At 45.0% G+C, this 26,977-nt stretch overlaps 1 long non-coding RNA gene across 1 annotated transcript in view; it reads right to left on the reverse strand.

Moving 5' to 3' along the window:
- Nucleotides 1-26,977, reverse strand: part of LOC149123739 (uncharacterized) — a 121,070-nt gene that overhangs the window by 29,712 nt on the left and 64,381 nt on the right. Inside the window, exon 3 of the long non-coding RNA XR_016214054.1 lies at nucleotides 18,478-18,642. This is a non-coding gene — a long non-coding RNA (uncharacterized LOC149123739). The remainder of the gene's footprint in view (nucleotides 1-18,477; nucleotides 18,643-26,977) is intronic.

Consider the following 26,977-nt stretch of genomic DNA (forward strand, 5'->3'; position numbering starts at 1 on the left):
GGTACATCACTGTTGGGCTGAGTCTCATCACACTCCCAGGCAGTATTTCAATGCAAGCTGCTGGAGGATATGTGGATCATAATTGCTAGAAGCCAAGTCCTGGGGAAAAGGAAAAGCACTGCTTCTCTCTAGGGAGGCAGGACTCAGCCTCTTCTTGGTGGCCCAAAAAACAGGGCTGTCCATGCTCACCCTCCAACTTCCTCCTGTGCTCTGGTGCCCCAGATCTGGGTCAGGATAAGTGGGTGGGTGAGAAGGAAAAGAGGTGTGAAGTGACAAACCTCAGGTGACAAACAGGGAAAAGGTCACAGGACAGATTGCTCCTCCAGGGGACACTGCAAACTGTGCCCACACTTTATGCAAATAGAGTTCATATTTATGCAAATATCCACAAGGGCTGTATGGGTGGCCAGAGGCAAAAAGACAAAAGGCGGCTGAGGGAGGGAGGCTGCTGACTGCCCTTTTCACTAAGGGACTATCTCCTTCCTCAGGGCCTCAAAATGCAAAAGGTTGACACAGAACTTCAAAAGTTGCAACTGTAGGAAGCTCAGTCCAAATGACAAACAGACATGACTTTCTTTAGCAGAGGTCTCCTTTGAGAGTATCCAGCCTCATGGCAGCTAGACACCAAACACAGATACCCCACGACCTCTTCCTAGGCTTTACTGATCCCACCCTGCTCTCTCTTCCCTACTCAGTGCCCATTCTACACAGCAGTGTCTCATGCTACAAACCTTGCTGTGGCTCATACTACATAGCAGTGTCTCATGCTACAAACTTTTTTTTTTTTTTTTTTGACAGGCAGAGTGGACAGTGCGAGAGAGAGACAGAGAGAAAGGTCTTCCTTTTTCCGTTGGTTCACCCCACAATGGCCGCTGCAGCTGGCGCGCTGCAGCCGGCGCACCGCGCTGATCCGATGGCAGGAGCCAGGAGCCAGGTGCTTCTCCTGGTCCCCCATGCGGGTGCAGGGCCCAAGAACCTGGGCCATCCTCCACTGCCTTCCCTGGGCCACAGCTGAGAGCTGGACAGGAAGAGGAGCAACCAGGATAGAATCCGGAGCCCAGACTGAGACTAGAACCCGGTATGCTGGCGCAGCAGGCGGAGGATTAGCTTATTGAGCCATGAGCTGTGGCACCGGCCCTTCCTCTGCTTTCCACCCAACTTATCCCCCATCCCAGGACGCTCAGAGGCCACAAAAGATAACTTGATGTATGACAATTCAATGTCATGGACATTTGGACCTTCAGTGCCTTAAACTAATGCATTAGAATCTCATAATGGTACTTCTAGCAGATACTTTTTCAAATGATGAGAGGCACAATGCTCCCTGTGATGGCCAATGTCAGTTGCACAATCTTTTCCCTTACCTGGCCAGTGATAATTAGGGTCCCAGTCCCATGCTGCCACCACCACCCCATGCTGACTCCTCCCATCCTGGGAACCCTCGATTCTGCATATTAGTTCCTCCTTCCCAGTCATGTCCTCTAAGGCAACATTCTTGAAAGAAAGCAAAAGGCTGATTTTTTAGGAAACAGCTTCCCTGGAGGCATGGCCAGGGCTGGCTTCTGGAATTCATTTTCCAGCTAAGCACTTTAGAACCGTGTTCCTTGTGGTTATTAGCACGAGTGACAACAGCCTTTTCCTCCCTGAGCCACGCAGATTAAGGAAACCTAAGACTACATTTCTAAAATTGTTTCCATTTCAACCCACAGAGAATCAATACAAGAGAAGAGCATCGCCTTAAACGCTAATGTTATCCAAACTCAAATTCATTTTTGATGGATTGGCGGCTGTGTTTTCTTAAGGCCGGCCCAGGATAAATATACACATTTCTTGAAATTCTTTCTCTTTCTCTCCCTGCTCCCATCCCCCACGCATGGAAAGCTCAGTGAATGATACTCTCACATCCAATTGTCCCCTGAGGACACAATCTGTGTGGGGGAATTGGGAAGCTATTTCCAGTGATGAGGTCCTCGGGCTCTGTTATGGCTGTTGGCCAGCACTGACTTTGTGACTCAAGAGGTGCCAGTTTAATAGGAGATACATGGCACAGTTGCACAGATCCCAGGGCACAGGGCACAGGGGCACAGGGTGCTGGTGCAGCCAGTATAGTTGGCTGCAGCCCCTGTGGACCCAGCTCCACTCTCTCTTCTCCTCCTCCATGTTGCTAGCGTCCCTCAATTCCTACTCTCTGTGTATTCAAGCCCAACTATGACCCTGGTGCTCAGTATCAACCATGGCTGGAAACGGGAGGGACCGACAGTGCCTCAGTACCTCATTTTCAGGCTCAACATCCAATTGTTGCTGAGCTCTCATGTCTGCCTTGCTCCCCAAATGCCCCATCCTCTGCTTTGTATTCTTCCATCGCTACTCCCAGAAAAGCTTCCTTCTATGAGCCCCTCTCCTATTTTTTTTATTTGAAAGGCAGAGTTCCAGAGAGAGAGGTAGAGAGAGATCTTCCATCTGCTGGTTTAATTTCCAAATGGCTACAGTGACTAGGGCTGTGCCAAGTTAAAGCCAAGAGCCTGGAGCTTTCCCTAACACGTGGGCCATCTTATGCTGCTTTCCCAGACACATAAGCAGGGAGTTGAATCCGAGGTAGAGCAGCCAGGTCTAAAATCAGTGCCACATGATATGGGATGCCAGAATGCCAGCATCGCAGGTGGTAGCTTAACCCACTCTGCCACAGTACCAACCCCTCTGTGGCCTCCTTTTCTGGCAGAAGGCCCCTCTCTGTCTCTCTTCATTGCATCCTAGGTATACCCCAACTACCATGCTGGCCACCTGGAACCTCAGGTTGTAGCTTGTGTATCTCCCTCCTACGATGTGAATACCTGAGGGCAAAGTCCACATCTACTCAGTAGCAGGTCTGACGCAAGGCTTGCCTAACAGATAATGATAATTAGAAAAAAAAAAAAAAAAAAGAAGGAATAAATGAATGAATGAACCTGATACCCAATTAAAACACAGATTCTCTGTTTTCATTCTTGAGGTTATATTGAAAAATGGGACTAAGTTCCTGCCATCAAGAGTTGGATTTTTCTAGCCATTGCTTCAGGCCTTGGGCATGTGACTTGTTTTGTCCAGTGGACAATAATAAATGCGGCACAAGCAGAGACTTGGAAAACTCTTACTCAATAGAGAAGGCCCCTTCTTGCTGCTGGGAGTCCTCCAATCCCCATGTAAATATAAATAAACCTGGACTTCCTATAGCAGGATCACAGACCCCAAAGACAGAGCTCAGCCATCCCTACCACGCTCCATCCTAGACTTGGTGGTCAGCAGTTAGTTAGACTCATATTTATAGTGTTACCTGTCTCAGGGACACCATTGCTGATTCTGTTCCTATTATTGAAATGTGGCTTGTGGTTATTACACCAGACAGGCTCTGGGCTTCACTCACAGACCTGACTTCCCTTCTAGCACCTTCTTTAAAACTAAAAGATTTATTTGTTTATTTTCAAAGAGTTACAGAGTGGGGAGAGAGAGAGAGAGAGGAGAGACAGAGAAAGAAAGAGAGATCTTTTGCCGTTGGTCCACTCCTCAGATGGCTGCAAATAGCCAGCGCTGGGTCAGGCAAAAGCCAGGAGCCCGAAACTTCATCTGGGTCTCCCACATGGGTGGCTAGGACCCAAACACTTGGGCCATCTTCTGCTGTTTTTCCCAGGCCATTAGCAAGGAGCTGGACTGGAAGTGTAGCAGCCAGGACATGAACTGGCTCTCATATGAGATGCTGGTGTCACAGGTGGCAGCTTTACTGGCTACACCGCAATGCCAGCACCCTTCTAGCACTTCCAGTGGAGTAAGTCACTCTTTCCAGGCCTCTGTTCTCATCCCTTCATGAGCAACTTCAGAACTCAATTATGCACCAGACCTTCCTCATCCTGATGTGTTCAGCTTATGCCTGGCAAAGATACGTTACTAACATAGAAATAACAAACATCACACACAGATAAAACCAATTCTATACCCAGGAGGGCCAAGGCACTATTGGCATTTTTGATACATTGGACCAGTTCAGTTTAACCATAAACACAATTTAGAAAACGAACACCCAAGCAATGTTCTAATGCAAGAGAGAAAAGATAAACTTAGCTTCATCCCTCACAAACTCTCATGAGAAACTAGGACAATGAGGAGGGTGGGAAGGAAAGGAAACATCAAACCATCAATCAATAAACATGACAGAGGACCAGCCCCAAGACATCCATCTGAGAAATACAAAAGGAGGCAAACATCAGCATAACAAGGAAATCAGGGTGACCTACGGGATAATCAGTAATTAATCTAAGCATTCACTGATGTTGTTGCTGATGATGGGAGGTTCAGAGAGGGCCAGACAGAGGCAGGCAAGATGGGGCTGCAGCACGTGGGCAGAGTTTGCTGTGAGAGGAACTGGGCAGGCGGTGAACACACAGAGCATGTGCTGGGGCCTGATATGAAACAGGAAGTGATGCTGTGTGACGTACACAAGGCAAGAGAGTGGTAACAGGGTGGACCCAGTCCTATTACTGCAGGCCCTAAACCCTGCATGCTAACCAACTCTGGTTCAATCACAGTTCTCACAACCTGGGATAAGGGAAATCTTGGGTCTAGCCCAAAACAGAGCTGCCTCATGCCCAAAAATGGTACTGAGAACCAAATTCTCCATGCTGTGCCTCCAGTCATGTCGGTAGCATGACTGGGAAGGGCTCACCTGGCAAGATTTCACATAAGAGAACTCTGTCCACCTGCCCTCTTTGCCCTTGACTCTCCTTGTTTAGGTTCCTTACACAGTTCTAGTCCCAAAAGTTGTCCCATTCAACCTGGGCATCTTCCATTCAACCCTGGTGAGACCCAGCCTTCTTCTGCTGCACTGAGTCTGACTTTGTCCATTACTTCTCTAACATAAGCCCTACTGCCTCCGGTTCTGTTCTGCTGGGTGTTTACCAAATTATAAAACCATCACAGATTTCAGAACTATCTGCTTTATCCTCCTTGTAACCCCCCACTAGAGCAAGCTAATGGCTTGTCACAGCTGTTGTCATTGCAACAGTGTATTGGAAGTGCTTGTCTGGCCTCTCCAGGCATGATGGTGATGATCAGTCTAGGCCCCGCCCCTGGCACAGCCATTTGATGGATGGGACAAAACCTGAGCAATGATAGGGCAGACTGGAAGGTCAACATCTTAGGAGTTTGGCACAAGTTTCTGTATTCCGCCTTCCTGATTGGAGAGAAACAGGAAGAGGGCAGAGAGAATAGATTACAAAAGCATCTTAGTGTTGGTCCCAGTCCCAGATTCCTCTCACATGGCTAGGGACTGAACTGAAGAACAGGGCTACTCATCCAAGGCCTGGCCAGACTCCAGAATGGGAAACTGACCTCGGCAGTGAGGCCCCACTGGTGGGCCCTCTTTATACAAGAGCTTACATTCAGTCTCAGCCTGGAGATTTGGGCGATGGTGACAAGTTTGTCTACCGGGATTCCGCAGGAACACTGAGTCATTACATCCCTTTAAGAGATCCTGGTATCTGTGTTGTACTGGGGAGCCCACCCTCTGCCTGACCTCTGTGCAGCTGGAGGGGCCACTCAGAGTGTTACAAGTGGGTCAGGAACCCTAATCCTCTTCCCCAGCTGGCTCACCCTCTGGAGATGTAATAGGTTACTAGAGGTCGAAGCAGGTACACTTATTAAAGTCATCAGAGTTGTGTGCCTTTTGTGTGCCTTTGGGTGACTAATTTTATTATGAATTAGACTTAAAAATTTTTTCTAGGGAAATTCCTCACTGATATGATATAAAATTAAAAATGAATTTTATGTTCTTAGAGCAAGAACAAGGGTGGCATCATTTGGGCTCAGTTGTCTCATTGCACCCAGCCATGTAAACTGGAGAATAAACTGCTGTGTCTGACTAAATTTGAGTGAGACTACATGAATGCTCACAAGAGATAGAGAGAGAATGGGAACGTTGACCGGTGATTGAAAAATGGCATTTGTTTGTGGAATATCCTCTCCTTTATACTTGCAGAGTGAGCATAAAGTGACTTTAGTTCAGAAAAATCAAAATCAAGGCTCTGAAGTAGCTCAGCTTAGCAGATGTGCTCAAAACTATTTGTGGCTCATTTGTTCATTGATTCAATACATTTCTTTAGCACCTGCTACATGCAGGCAGAGCATTATGACTGCCCACAAAGTTGATGTTGGAATTGGGTGGGAACTGGAAAATTTAAAACCAGAGATGGACACTGCTAGAGAATTAATTCAGGCAATTAGGCAGAAAAAGAAGAGTGGGGACTTTCTCTGCCTTACCATTATGGACTCAAATAGTCGATGTTTCCTTAAAATTAATACCCATCCTTAAATGCACCCATTTTCTCTCTCTGCAAAATATATTCTCTACCATGCATTCTAATATTTAATTATTTTGACCTCATATAGTAATTCCAAGAGTGAAGATCTTAGCTCATCCATGGAACTACTTTTAGCGCTTTATCTAAACCTGCTTCCTTCAACCTCATGGTGCATCTATGTCTACAGCACATGGTCTAGCTGCCAACTATAACTTATCTCCATCATACTGCAGAGTTTCCTGTGCAGAATTCTAGATTCCCATCAGCTTCCTTAAGGGACCAGGTTTTCTTGTAGTCTCCCTGTACAGCACAGAGTACACAGCTGAACTGAAAAAAAATCTTAAAATGAGTGAATTAAAGGGTAAATGGGTAGATTATCTATCCTTGACCAAATAGTTCTTCCAGATAGAGGAAGACCTATAAACTTGGTGAACTGAGCCTACAAACTGAGCCATCTAAAGATGAATTTATACTAAAATAAAAATGCCTGATAATTAAAAACTTATTTCTGGCAGATGACATTTGCATTCAATCAGGAAGCTTCAGAGTCTTAACCAAAAAAAAATATGTTATAGTTAGTTATTGAGATGTAACTCAATTCATGATGCTTCCACCCATTTTATCTACTGAGAAGTCCTGACTTCCCTTCACATGGTTGTCACTGTCCTTAGTTGATTCAGCGGCAGTATCACAGGCAGAAGTCAGTGTTTTTTTTTTTTTTTTTTTTTTTTTTTTTGACAGGCAGAGTGGACAGTGAGAGAGAGAGACAGAGAGAAAGGTCTTCCTTTGCCGTTGGTTCACCCTCCAATGGCCGACGCGGCCAGCGCGCTGCAGCCGGCGCACCGCGCTGATCCGATGGCAGGAGCCAGGAGCCAGGTGCTTTTCCTGGTCTCCCATGGGGTGCAGGGCCCAAGCACCTGGGCCATCCTCCACCGCACTCCCTGGCCACAGCAGAGGGCTGGCCTGGAAGAGGGGCAACCGGGACAGAATCCGGCGCCCCGACCGGGACTAGAACCCGGTGTGCCGGCGCCACTAGGCGGAGGATTAGCCTAGTGAGCCGCGGCGCCGGCCCGAAGTCAGTGTTTTTCATAAAACTCAAGGCTAGGGGCTGTATAAGTATCCCTAGCCCATGCTGGCAAGCTCTGACCTCCCCAAGGTAATGGTAAATGAGAAAGCTGTTACTACTCCCTCGCTACCACCTACAATCATGCACGTGCAACCATCCCTGGAAGTCTCACAGTTTCCCCCACAGAACCGCTTGACTCCAGAAAGAGTGGGGTTTTTAAGATAAACTCCTTTAAAGGTTGTGTACCTGCCAGCCACTGATGCAAAGAGCATAATTAAGATGGAAAACAACCAAGTCCTGCAAGGAGCAGAGGCAAAGTAAGACCGGGCCAACTCTATGAAAAAGCTTCTCTCCCCTGCGGCTTTGTACTCAGGAGCTCTCCACAAGAAAAAGAAAAAAAAAAAAAGTGAAGATGGAATGAACACGGGAATAAACCAAGAGTTCTATTTATGGAGTTTTGTGAGGAACCCAGACATTGCCCCCTGCTGGCCTGACCCCTGGGGTCACCTTCCAGCCTGGGGCTGGATCACCATGTTCCAATACCCTCCCCACAAGCCCCAGAGGTCGTAAGTGAACTTAGGGACAGTGCAGGTGGAGGATGAAGGAAACCCAGGGGAGCACTTGGAAAATGCAATAAGCATTTAGCCATCTTCATATCAATGATCAAGGGCTCCAAAGAATTTTGATAAAGTCAGCCTTGGCCACAGCAGGCCCTGAGTTCCCTAGGAAAACAACTCTAAGGAGAGCAAAGGGCAGTGGATGATCTAGATGGTAGGTGATATTCAAATGCAGGTGGGCCTGGCATCAGAGCTTGGGTGTTTGGTTCACAGAAAGCCTAAAACCAATCGCTAGTTTGGAAAGCAAGGAGCAGGTTTTAGGCTCAGAGTCTAGGCAAACACTTGCCAAGGAGTCAAGGCCAAATCCATGTGGCCTGGACTTCAGGACAGTATTCTGTCCCTTCTATATAACTAGAAAACTAGGTAGAAAACAGCACCAGGAACAAAGAAGAAAATCTTACAAAGCATATCATGAAGACTTAAGGGAAGGAGCCCTGGAATCAGGTAGATGTGGCCTGCATATCCAGCCTGCTCTTCATTTGAAAAATGAGAACAGCAACTCCCTGTGAAACTGTTAAAAACACTGAGATTAGGAAGGCAGAGTGGTTAGTACAGAGCCCGCCCAGCACTTACTTCTATTATGATGATGATGCTGACAGCAGAGTAAAGGGTGGTGGTATTGAAGTAAAAGTGACAACAGTGGCATCTAGGGTTATGACACACTTTTCATTTCAAGTTTCTTTAGCTCATGGGACTGAAAGATCAAACTACTAGATCAGAATCAATACAGAAACTGAACTGCTATAGGCTGGAGGCAACACAGCTCCAGCTGTCTGCTGCTGGAGCTGGCAGGAGCAGGGTCCAGAGACACAAGCAGTTTCTCTGTCCTCCCATACACATCACCAGTGGCTCTGGTTGTAGGGTCAAAAGACATGCTAGCAGCCAGCTTGCGCACACAAAGCAAGAGGTCTGCCTGAGATCACTCTGCTGGTTTGTGATGAATCAAGAACCAAAACTGAGGTCTCCTGAAGACCTGGTGTTCTGGCCATTCTGCTGGGGCCCCTTCATCTTGTGGTGATCTTCAGGAAACATCCACACTTAACCCTCTCCTGTCCTCACTGGCCCAAATATATCTATCCTTCTGGAGAGAAGAGAAAAAGCTATGTGCCAAGGCAAAGATCAGGCCTAGAAAAGCTACCCACGCTGCATGAGTTTTCTCTTCCTGGATTTGGATTTAGATTTCTCTTCCCGGATTCACTGAGGCACGGGAGGTAGGTGTGAATGCCATGGAGAGCACTATGGGGAAGCTTCAGCTTTTCCCAGGAATTCGGCACTGGTCCTGTCCTCTTTTTCTCCATATCTTTCTTGTTGTTACAAGACATCAACTACTCTATTCTAAATATGATGTGTGAATCAGAACTGAAACTCCATTTCCTAAATTCACAATTGAAAAACAACGGCATTTACATTCCTTATTTTTGTCTAGAATTCAAGGGTAGTCTATGAATAAAATACACACAGTTGGAGAGGCGGAGAATATTCATCTCACAGCTCTCTGCCAACCCAAAGGCCAGTTGAACCATTTTTGTGACTTTTCATTGTTAAGAACATAGCACTAGCCAACTAGAGCAGTTTAATTGTTTGGCCTATTGCATTTGGTTATCACCCAAGTTGACTTCAGTTGCTGTGTAGATGTAAAGTAGTTAAACTGAAACAAATTGATATAACTCCATGAATTGCTGGGGTGAGCTAAGTTATTCAAAGTGACAGGAAGCGAATCTAGATTGGCTCATTTGTAGACTCAGTAACCAGGATATTTTAACACTGGATTGCTGACCAACGGATATGAATGTTGACCCTGAGTTACTGAAAACTCTGGAAAAACTGGTGCCAAACATGGTCCCAGGCAAACTCATTACTGGCTCCTGCAAGGTAGACCTATCTGGGGCAAAGCAATACATCAGGGAGTTCATCATGCATCAACCTGAGGCCACAAACAGAGAGGAGAAAGGGAACAAAGGTACGTCATAACTCAGGTAAATCCTGTAAAATGACCATACCTCGACCTTTAAATTTAATGAAATTCTCGCTGTTATACTGAAATTCAATTGTTTGCCTCAAAATTATGAATGGCATGGATATGGAACTTCTCAACAAAAGCCCATAAGGGTGGGCCACACAGCCTAGAGGATGTTTTAGGCATCTCAGTGTCTTCTACTCTGTTTCCATGTAGAAATAAATACATTCTATACAATGAATATTCACATCTCCTTCCTCCCTACAAAGCACAAGATTCTACTTCTATCAGTTCTTTCTTCCCATTCCCATTGTTATATAAGCTGAATGTCTTAGAAATAGACATATGTCTTAAAAATAGGCCTCTGTATATAATATGGCTGTGAAAGTGGTATTCAAGCAGTCTCCAACTTAAGAGCAGGCTCTGCTCCAAAAGTTTGAGTGTGTGTCAGTTTTCTAGTACTCAAAATGCATTTTCCCATAGAAACCATGTTGTGCGTGGTGGTTAGGTCCCCAGGCAGCCCCGAGAAGCCTGTTGAAGCCAATGGGAGTGAAGAGTGATACCATCCTAATAGCAGCCTAGATCCAGACATGGGAGAGCATGTTGGAGTCCTAACTTGAGATCCCTCTTCCCCTCCAAACCCCACCCCTGTCGTCATGAGAGGGGCCACAGGGTCTTACCAAGTTCTCAGAGATGTGAACACCACATCTCAAAGTTCTAAACACTCCCTCTGGAATCCATCAATCTTTCCCCTTTTCTTCCACATTTTTCCTGTTAACAATCAATTGAAGCTTCCCCCTCAATACATCAGTTCAAAGTAGAGAATGAGGCTGAGTCTCAGCCAGACTGTCTGGTCTTCAGAGTGAAAGATTGATGGGGAAAAGTCTCACCTAGGAGGCAAATAGGGTGTCTACCCTTGTATGCTCTGTCAGATGCTTGGTAGTTAGCATACAAGGAGAGAGGGGTCCTAAGAGAGGAGATGAGAGGGTGTTTAAGAGTCACTCCATGTTCTTAAAAAGCACTCTTAGTGCCCAGAGCTGTATGAAACACATGGAAGAAGGAACTATGAATGTCCGTTCAAGGTCAAAATAAAGCAAAACCTGATATATATCCCCTTTGAAATAGTGATCATCTCTGATTATTTTATTAAATGAAAAACAAACAAAAAAAAAACACACAAACAAGACAGAATGTTAGAAATCAACAACAGAGGTGCCACATCTGAGTACACAGGAGTCCCTCTTTTTTTTTTTTTTTTTATTTTTTTGACAGGCAGAGTGGACAGTGAGAGAGAGAGAGACAGAGAGAAAGGTCTTCCTTTGCCGTTGGTTCACCCTCCAATGGCCGCCGCGGCCGGCGCGCTGCGGCCGGCGCACCGCGCTGATCCGATGGCAGGAGCCAGGAGCCAGGTGCTTTTCCTGGTCTCCCATGGGGTGCAGGGCCCAAGCACCTGGGCCATCCTCCACTGCACTCCCTGGCCACAGCAGAGGGCTGGCCTGGAAGAGGGGCAACCGGGACAGAATCTGGTGCCCCGACCGGGACTAGAACCCGGTGTGCCGGCGCCGCTAGGCGGAGGATTAGCCTAGTGAGCTGCGGCGCCGGCCCACAGGAGTCCCTCTTGAGACATTCCTGATACCACCCAGCCAGCCCATTGCATCCCAGGGATGCTGATCCCATTGGCAGCTTGTACACCCTTGTACCAGAAACTGAGTGTAAATCCCTTTGGGCACCCTAACAAAGTGATTTCTCCATTGCTCTTGACGACTATAGTTCTGCTTTTTTTAATTCCAGGTTTTGTTCCTTGGTTTTAGCATTTAGCCTGTAGTTACCTGTTCAATGAAGAATTTATATAAATAATGTTTATAGACATAGAGTCCATTTTTTCATTATTTATGAACCATAAAGTAAGTAACTCATCCTCACAGCTTTCACTAAATTCTTTCTACCTTAAGCTTCCACTGTAGCACTAGAACAGAACTGATTTCATACCCAAAGGTTTTAGACTTTCTCTAATTGTCCAGAATTGCCTCTCCCAGAGCAAGCGGTCAACACAAATCTACAGGAGAGAAAATGTGGCATCCTTACCCATCAGGAAAGACACAAGGGACAACTGAACCCATCTGCCCTCCCACACCATGGGATGTCAGGCATCTTCCGTGAGAAAGTATCTTCTACCATCAATAGATGAATAGATAAGCAAAATTCAGTATGCACATACAGTGAAATATTTAGCCCTAAGGAAAGAAATTCTGACCCATACTATATAACATGGATGACCCTTGCAGACATTATGCTAAGTGAAATAAACCAGAGAGGCAAAGGTCAAATTGTGTATGAGCCTACTCATGTAAGGTATCCAGAATAGTCAAATTTATAAAGACACAAAATAGAACAGTTGTTTCCAGGGGCTGGAGGAGGGAAAGGAGGAATGAAGAATATCATTTAATGAATTCAGAATTTCAGGTTGAGATGATTTAAAAAAAATTCTGGAGTGGATAATGATAGTTACACAACAATATAATGCCACTGAACTTTACATTAAAAATGATTAAAGGGGAAAATTCTATGTGTTATGATTCAACAGGGTTTGGCTGTCCAAACTCATGCAGATGTCTAAACCCCAAAGTTAACAGTCAATGGATTGATGGGCTAGGGGTGGCGATTTAAACTAATAATAAAGTATGGAAGATGGGCTCAGTGAGAGGTCTTTAGTTCATTGAGGCCTCGCACTTGAAAGGCAGTTCTCTCTAAAAGTTGGTAATATAGGCAGAATGTGTTTACTGCATCCACTTCCTGGCTCATCATGTGATAGTTCCTCCATACACACTCCACCATTGCCAGCTCTCACCAGATGCCAGCCTATTGGGGATACCCAGTCTTTAACTGTCAGCCTCCAAACTGTAAACCAAAATAAACTCTCTTCCCTCCTATTGGGCTCTTCTAGGGTATTTTAGCTAAAGTAATAAAAAAGTAACACATTAACTTATATGCACACACAATTTTTTTTTAAATATGCAACTCTAGTTTCTGCTCAAACACTCTATCTCATTCCACAAGCATGTATTGAGGGATGACTATGTGCCAAGCATTTTCCAAGGTGTTCTTTGGGTGGAGAATTGCAAGTTCAAATAGCATGACCAGAAGGAGAGGGACCTAGGATGATAATAAAATTTGAAAAAGACTTGAAGTGCAAGAGTGAGTAAGCCACATGAGCATGTGGGATGAGCATTCCAGACAGAAGGAATGGCTGGCACAAGTCCTGATGTAGGATGGTCCATGCTGTAGGTCTGCATGTCTGGGGACCAAAATTGTGCTGGTGGAACTTGCATGGGTTTGATGGTTGTGACTGCTTAATGCTGGAACTGCTAAGTGGAGAAGTTCTTCATGGTCAGAAATCTGAACAAGGCTTAGCTAGGCCCTTTGTTTCAGGGTCTCCCATGGACTATTTTAGAGCCATGGACATCTCAATGTTGAAATGAAGCAGGGTCGGCTTTTAAGCTCATGCACTGGGTTTGGAAGAACTTTGTTTTTCATGGGTCGTTTGGCTGATGGTCTCAGTTCCTCATTGGCTATTGGCCAGAGGCTACCTTCAATTTTCTGCTATGTGTTCTCTCTACCATGACAGCTTGCTTCATCCAAGCCAGAGAGTCAATAACACAAGAGAAAGAGTCCCAGCAATTTGAAACTCACAGCCATACTTAATCTCAAGTGTAACACCCCATCACTTTTGCAGTATTCTGTTCATCAGATAGGTCCAGGCCAGATAGGGCATGAACACAAGGAGGCAGGGTCACTGGAAACTGCTTTAAACCACAAAGGGTATGGAAGTTACCTGAGTCCATAATCTGGGTTTGTGTTCAGGGAGACCTCCACTTTCTTCCCTTCTTCACTGCTTCCTTTGTGGAGCTATTGGGCAGGACTGGTGGCTTTGGGGTGAGTACAAGGGGAGGGTGGGAAGCAGAGTAGTGAAGGGAGGAGGGCACCAATCCCTTTATCCAGATTTATTCTAGAAAAAGATTTTAGAATTTTCAAGTTATCAAGCAGGCAAAAAAGAGAAGTGACTACAAATATGGATTTATTACCACTAATGCAAAAGCTGTTTCTGATAATAGTTTAAAGTATTTCCATATAATACATCTGTTCAGTTTAAATTTATAATTGGGAGCTAAAAAGCAACACAGTGCTGGTCAGGAAGCACAGAACTGCTGAGCTCACCTGGCACTTTGTGTATAGAATTTCTGGTAAGGAAAGATGCTGTTTGGGGTGGTTCTGTTCCAAAGATCATTACTGGCTGGTTGAGTCCCCAACAATGCCCTACCCAACTCCTCATTCTATAATGCTCGGCAGGCACTCACCATTCCCTGTGGAAGAAGAGAAAGAGATTGGGAATCTCAAATCCCAAAACATCATGGAAACGTGTATTCTGAAAATATCACACAAGGATTTCAAAGTCTTCTGCACCAAAATAAACTTATCTTAATTTCATTTTTCCGTGTACTTTTTGAGGTATTCCATAAAGTATAGATGGAGGAACAGAACCTACACACCCAACACATTTTTTCTCACTCTTCAAATTAGGTTTTCCCATTTTAGGACCCAGAAAAGTGAGGCACCAAGAAACAAAGTAGCTTGACCAAGGTGGCATGTTGGTGGGTGTAGTACATAGTTCTGGAGTTGCCAGTCACATGTGGCATTGGAATGGGGATGTGCTGGGCACAATGGCTGACCTTGAACATGACAGGTGGTTGGCACAACTGTCCTTCACCTTCCATCTCACAATTTATGAACAACCATATAGATCTATGTATGTATTTATGTACATGTGGTCCTTGACTCATGTTGCACTATGCCCCAATGAGCTCACCATGAGTTGAAAGATACTCTAAGTCAAAAATGCACTGAGGAGCCGGCGCTGTGGTGCAGTGGGTTAAAGCCCTGTCCTGAAGTGCTGGCATCCCATATGGGTGCCAGTTCTAGTCCTGGTTGCTCCTCTTCCAATCCAGCTCTCTGCTATGGCCTGGGAAAGCAGTAGAAGATGGCCCAAGTCCTTGGTCCCTGCACCCACGTGGGAGACCCAGAGGAGGCTCCTGGCTTCTGGCTTCGGATTAGCACAACTCCAGCCGTTGCAGCCATCTGGGGAGTGAACCAGCAGATGGAAGACCTCTCTCTCTCTCTCTCTCTCTCTGTCTCTACCTCTCTCTGTAACTCTGTCTTTAAAATAAATAAATAAATCTTTTTAAAAAAAAAAAGTACTAAAGGGTGAGTGTTGTAGCACAGTGAGCTTAGCCACCTGTGTCACATGTCAGTTCATGTCCCAACTACTCCATGTCTGATCCAGCTTCCTGCTAGTACATCCTAAGAAGCAGCAGGTGATAGCTGAAGTGCCCAGGCCCCTGCCACCCAAGAATTGAGTTCCTGGCTCCTAGCTTTGTCTTAGACCAGCCCTGACTGCTATACACATTTAGGGAGTAAACCAGTGGGTACAAGACTCTCTCTCTCTCTCTCTCTCTCTCTCACTCTCTCTCTCTCTCTTTCTCTCTCTCTCTCACTTTCTAGCAGATGAAAATTAAATAAATAGGTTTTAATGTACTCATTACACCTCACAACCAAGCCTAAGAAGCATTCTGACTTAGCAGCACAGCATACTGTACAGCATCATTTGTTTCCCCCTTGTGGTCACTTAGCCCACGTCTGTCCACACAGGGACCCCAGGGGACAAGGCCAGCTTCACCTGAAGGAGGAAGCAGTCTTTCCAGCTGACCTGGTTTTTGTCAGGAAGATATGGAGAATTTAAGGGAGCAGAAGTCAATGGCAGCTGCTGTGGTCGGAAGAAAAATGCTTTTCTCCCCAAACATGTTCATGCCCTCATTCCAAGGACCTGTGAATGTGCTCTCTCCATAGCAGAGGGCATGAAGAATGCTGATGGGAAACTGTGGCCAATCAGCCAGTCTTAAAGCAGTGATCTTACTGAGTATTGTGCAAGGGCCTCCATGATAGTCCCAGTGCTCTTAAGGAGGTCAAGAAGGAGGCAGCCATGTGGATGTCAGACTGAAGTGACCCAGGAAGGTTCAATCAGCCTGGGATGGCTATAAAGATAAAAGGGGCCATGAGCCAGGGCACAGGGGCTGTCTCCAGAGCTAGAAAAGCCAAAACATAAGCAAGAGTTCACCCTGCAGCCTCCAACCTACCTACACCCTGAGGGTGGCCCCGTGAGACCCCGTCCCATCTCTGACTTCCAGAACTACAAGACAAAGAGTATTGTTTTAAGCATCTACAACTATGGTCATTTGTGACAGCCTCCATAAGAAACAAATAGGAAATGGGGTAGGATCATCTAAATCCAAGGGAAAAAACCTGTGAGGTCCAGAGAAGCAGCAGTTGGTTCCCAGGTATGGGGCTAAGGAGAGCTGAGGATGCGTCTGCGCTCTGCAGGACTCAGTAGGCAGGGTTATGGGTGAGAGACTGAACAGGCTCGTTTCACTTCTAAGTGCTCAAGGGCTGTCAGTGTGACCCCAGACACAGCTGAGGGGCTCTGAGTCCCCTTCTTGGGGGGCCTCTGGAGCCATCATTTAAAAAAAATGCAGGAACCAATAGCCAGTGACAGCCACCAAGAGAACCCTGCTTCTTTGACCTCGTCACAGTCTGTGCTGCTTTGTTTATTTTTCCTGACATGATTGACAGTTAAACCCTTTAAGGAAGGAGTCTTGTGAGTCCTTTTATGGACAGCAATGATAAAGGGGGGAGAAAAAAAGAACTCCCACTTCCCAAACATCCGGGGCTGCCAGAACCCTAGGACAAAAAAAACAAGAGTGAGCACAAGGAGAGGTAGAATCCTGGAAGAGGGAAGAGGCTGTGGGGCCAGGACAAGGTCGTCCACACAAGCACAAATCCAGGACCAATGCATCCCCAGGGAGGGCCACCCTGCCTAGCCAGGAGTAGCACCTGGCATGGAGCCGGCACTCAGCAAATGTGAGACATTTTTCTTCTTCTTGCATAACAAAAGGAATGTATTTTTCAGGAAGGTAATAAGATTATCCCTGATAACTGATCCATTAAAACTGGACAAATTTTCAGAATACCATGTAGAATGTCAATAAATACATAAAATTTGTAATGTTCACATAGGGTAAACACACCCATCTCTTCAAAACATTTATGATTTCTCTATGGTGAAAACATTCAAAATCGTGCTTCTAGCTTTATCGAAAGAAGTGGAGTAGACATTTGGCACAGTGGTGAAACCATTTCTTGGGACACTCCCATCCCATATAGAATGCCTGGATTCCTGTCTCAGCTTTCTGCTAATCAGCAGGTGATGGCTCAAGCACTTGGTTCCAGACCCCTTCAGGGATATTGTGGCACAGAAGTTTGAGCTGCCACTTGGGATGCCTGCATTCCATTTCAGAATGCCTGGCTAGAACGCTGGCTGCTCCAGTTCTGATCCAGCTTCCTGCTGATGCAGCCCAGGAGGTAGTAGATGACGACCAGATACTTGAACCCCTGTCACCCACATGGGATATCGAGATGGAATTTTAGGCTCTTGACTTTGGCTTGGTCCAGCCCTGGCTGTTACAATCATTCAGGGAGTGAACTTAGGTCAATGGATGCAAGACATACCTTATCTCTCTCTCGCTGTCTCCCCTTCTCTCCCTCTGCCTTTCAATTAGATGAAAATAAATAAATAAACTTTAAATTTTTTTCTAAATAACATACATTCTATATAACAGTACATTGTCATGATATGCAGTCCCCTTACTGTACAATAGAACACCAGAATTTTTTCCTCCTAACTAACCATAACTTAGTGCCCATTAATCAATCTTTCCCCAACCCTCCCACCACCCTACTCTCCCCAGCCTCTAGTAGCTACCATTCCACTCTCCAGGCCTGAGAAGGAAGAGACAGCGGGGCATGAAAAGTCTCTGGGAGACACCCTCTGTGGCCTCCAGGACTAGCTGAGGACACATGGTACCCGGTAAGACTGATCTGCCAACCCCAGACCTCAGAACTGGCCATCAACTTAAACCAGGCACCCAGTTCTCTGGTCCCTGACACCACTCCTCTCTGAAGCTTCCTAATTCCCTTGTCTCCAGCTGATTGGGAATGGGATGGAGAGGGGCCAGGCACTTGGCAGAGTTCCCACCCTCTCAAGGCTCAGAGCTGCACCCTGGCAAGGCTTACAGCCATTTCTGCCTTCTTTTAGTTACCAAAGGAAAAAACACTGATTGTAAACATCACTTTAAAAGCATAGCACCCAACAGCCGGCTCAGCTGCAATACATCAGCCTGAATTGTACTCATTTATGGTGAAGCATTTTATATTAATGTTTTCATTGCTTATCACAGACACTGGCTTTAAAGTGCTTAAGCCAGCTGTACTGAGTTATTTATTAGGCTTTTCTCTTTTCTAAGTTGCCTTTTCCTTAAATAAAGTGTTTGTTTTACTTTCATACTTTTAAGAATCCCTCTTGTCTCCTGCCCATCACTTCTGATGGCTGATGTGAATACATACCCTGTCTCTCCAGGATGTGTTCAGTTTCTACTGAAATCAGGTGAACTGAAGCCGGTAATGCCTGTGGAAGGGTAAGAGTCTACCAAGGCTGAGGATTCCATCTCTGAAGGGCCATTTAGCTTCTTCTCCTCCATGTCTTCCTTTGTCCCACAAACTGGATTCCACCTGCATAGTGATATTGAGGATCATGAGTGGTTGTCCAAAGTCAACAGGCTAGATATCTGCACTATAACCAAGGTACCAATCATTTTTCCCAGGCATGCTTTTCATCCTGCTGTTCTAATGACTCTGCTATCCCTTTCAGTCTCTCCAGCCTCCTCCTCTCTCCTAACTGTAATGGCCTAAGGCTCATCTCCCAGACCTGCTTTCAGCAGGACTAGAACCTGCATAAGGTGAAGGAAGCTCTTTGGTGAGGCACCTCCCCTCCTTTGCCCACGGGGTCTCCCAGGAGACTAAAAGCAACACAGAAAGCTGAAGGTGTTGTCTGCAGAGAGTCAAATTCTTTAGACTTGTAAATTGGGTATCAAAATAGCCTGGATCCAATCCCACCACCAGGAAACTCACCATTCAATAAAGCCCAACGATAACCACAGATTTTCAGTTGGCAACGTGGCTCCTTACTCAGAAATATGAACAGGTAACCAAGGGTCAGCAGACATTTAAGAAAAATGTGAATGAAAATAATAACCTAGAATTAGGAACTCTGGGAAACAAAAGTAAAGCAAGAAGAATACTTTTTAAAAAAAGCTACAGCTGGGACTGCTGTTGTGGTGCAGCAAGTTAAGCCAGCACCTGCAATGCTAGCATTCCATATGAGCCCTAGTTCAAGCCACAGCTGCTCCACTTTCTATCCAGCTCTCTGCTAAGGCGCCTGAAAAAGCAGTGAAAGACAGCACAAGTTCTTGGATCTCTGCCACCTATGTGGGAGACCCAGACACAATTCTAGGCTCCTGGCTTTGGCCTACCCCAACCCCAACCATTGCAGCCATTTGGAAAATGAACCAGTGGATAAAGATGTCTCTCTTTCTCTCTCTCTCTTTTTCTCTGTAACTTGTCTTTCAAATAGCTAAATCTTAAAAAACAACTATAGCTGGGGCCGGCGCTATGGCACAGTGGGTTAAAGCCCTGGCCTAAAGCGCTGGCATCCCATATAGGCTCTGGTTCTAGTCCTGGCTGCTCCTCTTCCAATCCAGCTCTCTGCTATAGCCTGGGAAAGCAGTAGAAGATGGCCCACGTCCTTGGGCCCCTGCATCTGTGTGGGAGACCCAGAGGAGGCTCCTGCTCCTGACTTCGGATCGGCATAGCTCCGGCCATTGCGGCCACCTGAGGAGTGAACAATCAGATGGAAGACTTCTCTCTCTGTCTCTACCTCTCTCTGTAACTCTGTCTCTCAAATAAATAAAATAAATATTTTTTTAAAACTATAGCTAATGTCTTCAGAGAAAAATAAGATAGGTATCCATGCAATAAGAACAGAAAGCTATTGTAAAAGCGCGATTAGAAGAATTTTTGAAGAGTATATGGGTATTAAATATGGAATAACTATAATAAAATTAAACAGACTTCTAGAAGATAAATTTATGCAATATCTTAGAAAATATACAAAAGATAATGTGATGAAATGCTGAAAAGAAATAACAGGAAAATTAAAGCATACATCAAGGACATCCAATAGTCTCTCAAAACATTTTTAATGAGAAATCAAAGGAAACAAAGAAGCAAATACAAAAACAAAAATCCCAAAAACATTTCCAGAACAGAAGGGTTTGAGTCTTTTGATCTTTGTCAAAAGATCAAAAATGCTGAACAGGGAAGAAAAGGGTTCACCTAGATATGCCAATCTGAAATTCCAAACGCTAGGAATAAGGAAGATACAAACACTTCCAGAGATGAGTGAAAAGAAAATCATATGCACAGAGTGAAAACCAAGAAGGCATCAGGCCTCTCAGTAGCATCACTAGAACCTAGGGTGCAGCAGACCAAAACCTTCCGAATCCTTGGGGGAAAGTATTTCCACCCTAGAGCTCTATATCCAGCCAAAAGGGGAATCAAGCGTGAGCAGTGGAAGAAGACCCGTTCATATATGCAAGGGCTCTGCAACTGTACCCTCTTGTGTGTTTTCATGAGAGGCTACTGGAAGAGAACCTTCACCAAAGCAAGAGTGTAAAGCAAAGAGGCTGTGAGGTCCAGGAAGGAGACACATGGAGAAGAAGAGCTCCAGGAGAGGAGAGAGGAAGGCTGCAGCAAGTCCAGAGAGAGCCCATCCAAATCAAATGTAGCAAGGGTCTGGGGCTCCCTATGGCCTGGATATTAGTTTGGGCATCTCCCAATGTCCATGTGTTAAAGGCTTGGTCCTAAGAATGGAGCTATTGGGAGGTGGTTCCCTTTGAGGAGGTGGGGCTTAGCGGGCAGTCCTCAGGTGATTCAGGTATGCCCTTGGACAGCAGTTCTCACCAGAGGGTTGTCATAGAAGCCTGGCTTTGGGCCCACCCACTCTGCTTCCTGGCTGCCATGTACTCCTTCCTCCACTCATGAGCCTGCATGACACTGCTTGAATTTTCAGCCTCCAAAATGGTGAGCTAAATAAACCTCCCCTGCCTTCATAAATAGCTTGTCTCAGGTATTTCATCTTAGTGATGAAAAGTGAATTAATACAGGGCCCCAGGAGGGATGATTCCAAGGAAAAAAAAAAAATGCTGTTCCATCACCCAGTGGCATTGACTCTACCTAAGGGATTCTGGTAGTTCTGTCTGAATTCAGGGAAGAGTCTGTGACAAGTACGCAGAGAACAAGGCAAATTTCTAAAATGCATGATTATTAGCTCTTAGATAGACAAAAAGTTGTTTAAGAAAGAAAATAATTGTATTTCTATTCCTTTGTGGATATTTTTGGAGATACAAATATGGAGATCTGAAAAATTCATTTAATAGAAAATTGCAATATAATTGTTGAGCCAAAGAACTGCTGTGCTTTCTAAATCTTATAAGAAATTTGAATTTTTTAATCATGTACATGTACTAGTTTCACAAGAAGTACAAATTTAACTCAAGTGTATTAACTTAAAGATCTGTGCATAGTTGTGTATTACAGAAAGGGCAAGAGTCCACCAAGAGCAGATGTACAACGAACAGGAAAAGCAGATGCAGCCCCTGCCCTATCGGAACCTCTTTCTAAACATGCTCTGCTGTCTCTTAACTCTGCACCCTGCACAGAGCTTGTTTGTCTGGAAAATGCCAACTCATTTATCAAGGTTCTTTTCATTCCTTCCTCAACTCCCCCAGGCTGGCAGCCTTCTCTGGGTCCTACTGCCCTTCACACAAACCTCCAGTGCAGCAACTGTCTCGCCATAGTGGATGGCTTTATTTGCAAAACTGTTTTTTGGTCAGTCCCTGAGTTCCTGAAATGCCTTGACTTCATTTTATGCTGATCCCAGCACAATGTTTGGCTCCATGTCAAAGCCCAATAAGTGTCTGTCAAATAGACATGCATGGGTATATCAGTGCATGCATGAAAGCATGCATAAGCATTTGCATGGATGCAAGCATGCACAGATGCACACATGGATGGATATGTGGAGGTCTAGGCTGTTTTCTCATCACCACTTAAAATAACACAGGTAATTAAATAAAGAAGCCTGAAAGAGTAAGTAGTATACAGGAAATGATTGTACCACCCTCCCTGGATCAGCTTGCACAGAGTAAGCCATTAGCTCCTCAGTGGAAATGAAAGGACTGTATTCTTGCTTCCACCTGGGACCCAAGGTGCTCCAAAACAATATGCATGACATAGAGAGAAAGCAGAAAGGAAGGAAGTGGTATGGAAAGGGGAGGAAGAAAGCCCTGAAGTTACACCTCGATGGCAGTGTCACACCTCGCTGGCAGTGTCACCTCTCTCTACTTGTGACTTCCAACAAGAAGCTCAAATGCCTTTTGGGTGATGCTGGATGCTAAAAGTGACCAAGCAGCAAGAAACCAGCATTCCCTCCAGTAATGATGTACACATCTAGTACTGGGGGCAGGAGTGACTGGTGTCACCCTTCTCAGACCCAGCCTGTGGGTGCCATCAACAATATTTATGCTAATAGTTTACATTCTTTCCATGAACACCTCCAAGCAGGTAGGCAAAAAGATACGGGGATTACCTATAGCCCCCTCTTGTCCCTGTCCATTTCCTAAGCATAGCCATTTCCTAAATTGGGGGCCACAACTTTATATTCTGAGTCTAAAGGGGAAGGGGGATTTACCAAAGACTCACAGGGAATTTCTGAAGCCCTGTAGATGCTGCTTCATTCCACCAAAAGGATCTTTAGCAATTGAAAGTTAAAATGAGTTTCTCATGTATTTCTCACACATTCATCCAACACAGGTTGGGAGCTGGTCAGCTTTGTGGCATGATTTAAGGCCTCTGAAAAGCCCGCACTTCCCCAAAATATCTCCCCACTGGCCTGAAATTCATTTCACTTCATAACCATGCTTGAAATTCCACCAATTAGAAATTCATTTACAAGCCCCTCTTGTAAAATGTGCAAGAGTGATTAGCTTTATTTGATGCTGCTCCAGAATCTAAAATTAGGACCAATGGCTGGGCTTAATAAAGAAAAATTGATGGGCTTTAGTTTGACTGAAAAAGCCTCTCTGTCAGTTCTTGCTGTTCAGCATGGGACCAGCAACTCCCATGAATGACAGATAAGTGATCACTTAAGACAAAACCTTCTCCTTCTGGACAGCTCTAAAGGGGTAGAAAGTTATTCCTTGCAGTGGATTAAAATTTGCTTCCCAGTACTCTCAGTCACTTGCCCTAGTTCTGCCCTCAACAACACAAAGTCTAATTACCCACCCCTTGTCAAGCCGGGTTTCCTCCCCCTTGGAGTTTCTGTGGCCCTTCCCCCATGTCTATCAGCTGGGCAGCACGTGTGTATTGATAGGTTTAGTCAGGATTCTTTGCCTGCCCTCCAGCAAGCGGCCTTTAGTAGGGTAGAAGTTGTAGGGTGTCTGTGATATTCAACACTGACCTCATGTTTTCTACTTTGCATTAAGGACTCTAGCGTATAAAAGGGCATGTAGGGCTGGAAGTATTGTGTAGATATCATAGGATCAGTCAGGTGCCAAGTCATGGACAAGGAAATCAAATCAAAGGGATTCAAGAAAGTACCAATATTTGGGCTGGCTGGTTTGGGCAAGACCTATCCTAGGGTGCAAGAAGTCCTGGGGGTTCTCTCTAATGGCAGGCCAGAGGCTGATCTATCTCTCCATCAAATTCTGGTCTTGAAGGCTTCCGAACTGGCCTTCTGTCCTGAATCAATCCCTCACTCACTGGATACTTTGAGCAAATTCCTTAACTTCCATGAGCTTGTTTCTCCATCTGCTACATGAGGACTTTTCTCTCGAGCTACCTGATAGAATTTGGTGAGAATTTCATGAGATTATGAACCTAAAGGTTGAACCAAAAACTCTGGGCAACGGCCAGAAGTGAGCTCATTTTTGACTTTGGGCTTGGGAGGTGGCCCTGATTCACATATGGGAATTATGGCCAGAAGGAGTACCAACACACTGGGTAAAGCATATTCATAAATAAGGCAGAAGCAAAGAGCCAAGTGTTCCAGGGCATAACCATCCATTTATGAAGTTTTGTTGCACACTTGCTGATGAAACTTTCTGCATGATCATTTTTTTCATATTTACTGAGGAATAACAGTGAACTCAGGGGGGCTTCCATAGCCTTGGCAGCTCATGACAAGAGCCTAGGGTGATTCCTGAGGCCATAAACAAGAGTGTCAATTTGTTAAGTCAACAACAGGAGTCACTGTGCACTTACTCCTCATGTAGGATCTTTGTCCTTAGTGTGCTGTACATTGAGATTTAATGCTATAACTAGTACTCAAACAGTATTTTTCACTTTATGTTTCTGTGTTGGTGCAAACTGTTGAAATCTTTACTTAATATATGCTAAACTGATCTTCTGTATATAAAGAGAAACGAAAATGAATCTTGATGTGAATGGAAGGGGAGAGGGAGTGGGAAAGGGGATGGTTGCGGGTGGGAGGGACGTTATGGGGGGGAAGCCATTGTAATCCATAAGCTGTACTTTGGAAATTTATATTCATTAAATAAAAGTTTGAAAGCCAAAAAAAATAATTATCAAATAAAAATCATGTATATTCAACATGTACAATATGATGATTTGGTATGTGTATACAGTGTGAAATGATTACCACAATCAAGTTCATTAATATATCCATCATCTCACATTGTTTCTTTTGTGTATGTGTGTATGCTGAGAATACTTAAGATCAATTCTCTTAGAAAAAGTTAAGTATGCAATTAAGTATTATGAACAACAGTCACCAGGTTATGCTTTAGATCCTGAGAATTTATTCATCTTCATAACTGAAAATCCACTCGCTTTAACCAACATCACCCCATTTCCCTCACCTCCAAACCGTGGCAACTTCTATTCTACTCTCTCCTTCTGTTTGACTTTTTGAATTCTACATGTGTAAGATCATAGAGTACTTGACTTTCCATGGCTACATATTTCACTTAGCATAATGCCCTCCAGCTCATCTCTTCTGGCAAGTTGCATGCAGCATGGAGTTACAGTACAGCCAGTTGCATGGAGGTTCCTTATCGGTCCACAGGAAACACTGAACCAGGAGGAGGGACGTCTGCGTGAGTCACTCAACAGCCAATCCTAGAGCAGACTCTCACTTTTACAGATATATAGGAGCTGAGGGTGATAGGAAATGTGGCACTCCTCATAAGGGAGATGGGATCAAAGAACTGAAGAAGAAGCATGATTAAGTCTGTGAATAGATTTCCCAAGATGGCCTTAACTGAGATGTATTTAGTTGATGACCTAATTCCTGATACAAATAAAGATGGGGCAGTCAGGAAGCCTGAGCTGGTCCACTTCCATTAAATATGGGTGCAATTGGGAGCTTCTCCAGAACTCATTGTAATTAAGGAGACAGGATGGGGTGATCTCTGTCTATGATGTCCATCTTTATCTGTGCATTCTTTTCCACCCCACTCCCCACACATGGGCAACTCCTGCATAGCCTTCAGACTCAGGAAGCTCCTCCTGCATTTTTCCTCTAGACCTGGCTGATGGCCCTGCCAGATGCAAGCATGGCATTTCTACCCTTTTTTCCAACTTCTCCCTGAGTTCTCTGCAACTACCACATCTTGTAGCCTGGTGTGTTTGGCTTAGAATGAGTATGTAACAAACTAAAGCTGAAAAGAGGGAGAAGGGCTCTGAGTAAAGCTGACATCCCCAGGCATTAGAATATAAATGGAAACCAAGAAGTCCACTGCTCCAAGGGTAGAACTGCTATTTTAAACAACAAACAACCACAAATTCTTAGCAGCAAAGCATCTCCCTCCAAGAGAGGGATTTGACCAGGAAAGTGTACAAGCTCCAAGCATTGACCTCAAAAGGTCTCATAACTTGCCACCTTTGAAGCCTGGATATAGCCCCATGAGTGAGCCCCATGTAGCCTGCTGGAAAGAGACAGTACCCTTACAGAAGAACCAAGAGACCTCAGTCCAGAGTCAGCAAATTCGTAGCCAATAGCTTGCCAGCTTCCAGACAGAGTGAGGCCAGCCTAGATCATCAAGCCACCAGCTGACCACAGACACTTGAGACAAACTGCCCAGTGAAACCACAGAATCGTGAACTTGATAAATGGTTGTTTCAAGCCAGGGTATTTTGTAGCAGTTTGTTATGCAGCAAAAGCTAACTGATAAAACTTCCCCTCCACCACTTTCAGTTTAACTTACTGAATCCAACTCTTCCTAAGTAACACTGCAGGCAAAGTATAGGACTAGGCAATACTGGTTATATATGGAGCCCAGGAGCCTTGAGGGAAGTGTAACCCATATCCAAGTCCTTGAAGCACAAGCCTCAGATTAGGGAAAACTGCCCATGGGATCAGCGACCACAATCAGTCAATCAGTCATTCAGTCAGGGTGGATAATAGCTAAGAATACCTGGGGTTCTTGATCGGTGCCAGACCCTCTTCTCAGAGGAGTCTTCATGTCTATTATCTCAGTTAATTTTCTTAACAACCCTGTGAAATGATATAATTTAATTTCCATTTTTCAGATAAGAAAACTGAGGCACAGAGATGCTATGTCATCTTCCCAAGGTCACACTATTTGGAAGAGGTGAGGCTAAAATTTGGATAAACTGGTTCCAGCTCCCATTCAGGGTGCTAATCTCCAAAAGGGATCTCTCAAGAGGGAAGTGGAGAAGTGAACCCTAATATAGGGCCCATGGGACTTCACATGGACAAAGTGATTCTAGCATAAGACAGGGGAACTAGAAATGCTTCAGGTTCCAGTCACTCTGGAGGAGGGTTTTGGGAAAGAGCAGCTCAGATGATGAGAGTGTATGAGTGGCAACCCAAGCTTAGGAAAGTTCAGCAATCACTTTAGTGGGTACAAGGACCTAGACTCACAAAGCTAGCAGCAAGGTGCCAAACAGGTGCTCACAGACAACA

Source organism: Oryctolagus cuniculus, chromosome 10, assembly GCF_051225735.1.
Source record: "Oryctolagus cuniculus isolate XC-2025 breed Fujian yellow rabbit chromosome 10, ASM5122573v1, whole genome shotgun sequence".
Classification (NCBI taxonomy): domain Eukaryota; kingdom Metazoa; phylum Chordata; class Mammalia; order Lagomorpha; family Leporidae; genus Oryctolagus; species Oryctolagus cuniculus.